The sequence below is a fragment of the Chlorocebus sabaeus genome, chromosome 9 (genome assembly GCF_047675955.1).
Source record: "Chlorocebus sabaeus isolate Y175 chromosome 9, mChlSab1.0.hap1, whole genome shotgun sequence".
Lineage (NCBI taxonomy): Eukaryota > Metazoa > Chordata > Mammalia > Primates > Cercopithecidae > Chlorocebus > Chlorocebus sabaeus.
In genome coordinates this window covers 49,430,370-49,433,940 of record NC_132912.1, presented here as the reverse complement: position 1 = coordinate 49,433,940, position 3,571 = coordinate 49,430,370, and positions in this window count along the sequence as shown.

Genomic DNA, 3,571 nt, shown 5'->3' with positions numbered 1-3,571 from the left:
GGTCTTTTTGTATCTTCTTTGTCTCTATTTGATATGCTAAGTCTTTTCTCTACCTTCTTGAGCACATGAAATATAGTTACGACAACTATTTTATTTTATTACAACTTTTACTTTAGGTTCAGAGGTACATGTGCAGGTTTGTTATGGAGGTAAACTCGTGTCACCAGAGTTTGTTACATCTTATTTCATCACTCAGGTACTAAGCCTAGTACCCAATAGTTGTTTTTCTGTTCCTCTCCCTCCTCCAACTTCCACCTTCAAGTAGGCCCCAGTGTTTATTGTTCCTCTGTTTGTATGACAACTATGTATCCATTAGTTATCTTATTTTTGTCATTTCTGAGTTGATTTTATTTTTCCCTCTATAGCCATATTCTCCTACTTCTTTGAATATCTGGTATGCAAATTATGCCTAGTATGGATATTATATCAATACTGTGGCAATATAGATACCTAAAAGAAAAGAACAATGTTTACCAGTTTGCTCTAAGGCTTTCTTAGCTCTTTTGCTTGTTTCTCAAGAACAAGCACAGAGGGTGGGGCTCAACCAAGACTGAAGTTAAAGATGTAGAAAGATTGAGGTGGCAAGTAATTAAGTTGAGGAGCTCTGATAGGATGGTATTTCTCTTTTTAAGAACATAGGAGGCAACCCCACAAGAATATGTTGGAAAAGTTGAAGGGGAATGTCTTGAGAAATATGAAATGTACCCAGGCTATGGCTGGGTGATAGAAATAACTAAAAAGTATTAAAAGGATTGCTTTAATAGCTGGTCCTAGCTGAGGTTAGGGGATAGGCCTGGGAAAATTGAACAGTGGTTTTGCCCAGGCAGGACTCCTCATGATATTCTCTAGATTCCTAAGTTTTTTCAAGTTTTGAAGTGTTTCCTTGGCCAGCAAGCCGTCTCACAGCACAGATCCCACTCTCTTTCAGTCAGTCATTCCACAACTCTGCAAAGCATTCTTCTCTATCAAATGGGAACTTTTGGGGTTCTGCATAGTTTTTCAGGGTTCAACCACTTTGTGACTCTTTCTGGAAATCTCATAAGGATATTAGAACTCTTAAATTCATGTCCTTGATTTTCTCTTTTAACTTTCAATACTGGTCATTGTCTGTTTATCTCTTTCACCCTCTTCTTTTCACTTCCTGCCTCTTTCTTGTATAAGTATACAATCATCCTTTTTTCCTTCCTTGAATCTCAGTTCTTGGGAGTAACACATACAATTCATTCTTACTTCCAGTCTTTTTTCCTAAGTCCCTTATCTCTAGTTGTCTTGCATATTTGTGGCAATTATCAGATTTTTTCCAAAAGTCCATTCTCCCTTTTTCCTATACATATATCTTTCCAACTTGACCACATTTCCCAGCTTTCCTGGCAGCTAGGTGAAGCAATGTAACGAAATTTTTGCCTGTAAAATATGAGCAGAAGTTGTGTGTACAATATCTGCCTCACTTGCTTAAAATAAATTGCTTCTTTTGAGCTTTCTGTATTGTCCCTTTTTACAAGCTAAAATGTAGAGGTTATGGCAACTTTTATGGTAAAGAGAATCATTGCATAGATCAAGAATCATTGATTTGAGAGAAACCTAAATCCTTTAATGACTTAATGGAGCAAGACTACCCCATCAGTCTGGAAGCTACCCTACAACTTATGCATGTCTTCAGATTGTTGAGCAAAAGAGAAAAAATGAAGCCACTATATATTTGGGTCTTTTCATTTTAAGAGTTTAGCTTTTAACTTAACACACGTTTATTCCTGAATGGTTAACGTATTATTAACATCATAGGAAAGGAATTTCTTGTTCATGGATCTTTTATTTTGTTGAAATAAAGGTAATCTGCTTGGGCTTAATACTGCCAATGCAGAATTTTTTTGGAGTAATTATTTCTGTGGATGACCCATTTATAATGACAACTAACATGGTTTCTAAAATGGATTAATATATCTCATCTTATTTAGTCCCCACAAAAATTCTGAAGGTGGGTATAATTATTCCCATTCTATACATTGAAAAGTTGGGATTCAAAGAAACTACGGACTTATACAAGTTTCTGCAGCTATTTAAGAAACAGAGTAAAGTCTCAAAACCATTAATGAACTGTTTATTTTAGTGCTGCTTAGTAAAATTAGAACTGTTTGAAGTGCCTTTAAATATCAACCCATAGATATTTAGTCAGCTCTCTGCTTGCTGACTAATATGGAAGAAAAAACATATATCTACATAGATCCTGAATTGGGAGAAGGGAAATAAAATATTGCCAACCCCCTTTCCTGTATTAGGTACTATGATAAGGAGGTAAGGCTTTTCATTACTATAAATGAGTCCTGGAGAAGTTAAGAGATTCACCCAAAGTCACATGACCAGTAACTTTCAGAGATCTTACCTCAGGTCTGGAAAGACTCTGAAGCCATGTTATTGCCTCCAGAGCCTGGTGGGGAACCCCTGAGTGAGACAGAGACTCAGCAGACAGAGTAGTCCTTTCCTTCCAGGGAGTCAGGGAAGGCTTGGTAGAGGAGATAGAGTTAGACCTGGGTGGGATTTGGATGAAATGAGATCATGTTGGGATAAGATCCAAGCTGTTCATGAGGGACAGGGAGAGGCCAGCTCTGTTAGTAAGGGTGGTTTATACAGAGAAGCATGGAAACATTTGCTCCATGCCTCGTCTTCCATGGATAGCAGTCCAGAAAAGCTAGTTGCTTGCCTGACAGTCTTTCTCCAGTCCCCAGGTGTGGACACATTCTGAGCACCTGATTCTGGGTTTGCCCTGACCCGGTTTCTGTGAGCTGGGACAGAGAATGTGTCCCGCTGTCCTTCCTCCCCAGCTTGGGCCCACACCCTTTTCTACACATTTGGATTAGAAATCTGAATTGGCCTTTCTGTGAACCCAGATGACAGGCAAGTACCCAGTAAAGAAGCACTTAATGTAATTGCTCCTTCAGGGTCCACTTACAGTAACAGTTGTGAACAACTCTCCCCAGTGTCTCCCACAGGCAGTGACAAATGTTGCTAAAGATGAATCACAAATTCTTGGCAAGGCCATCTTAAATATGGGAAGGAAATCTTCGTCCTCTCCAGACTGGTCTTATCACAGGTTGCACACTGCCTCAACATCACCATGTTTCTACCCTCAGTTGTGCTTGGCAGAGAGAGGACAGCTATACATAAAGTCTGTTTACTCCACAAAAGTGAAATCATTTTTTAAGGTAATTATGATTGTTCTGAGGATGGTGATTGAGTGACATTTAAAAAATGGGAAAAGTTCTACTCATAACTCTGTTTAATTTGCTTATGTAAAAGACTGAATGGTTTTTGTTGAGTTGACCCAGTCAGTAACATTTGAATATTTCTCCCTGTGTGTTATTGCCATTTGATCAGTAACAAAACAACAGGGTAAGTGGGATGCCAAATGTGGCTGAGAGTTTACGGTTTGCTTTCCAAACCCCAGCCTTAAATATGATCATGTAAATTATTGATTGATTTTTCTTTTTCATGGCTTTTTTTTGACATTTGGTGGGGTTGGATTTATGGAAACAACCAACAAAATACACAGCAATTAATTCTGGACTGTAGTCCC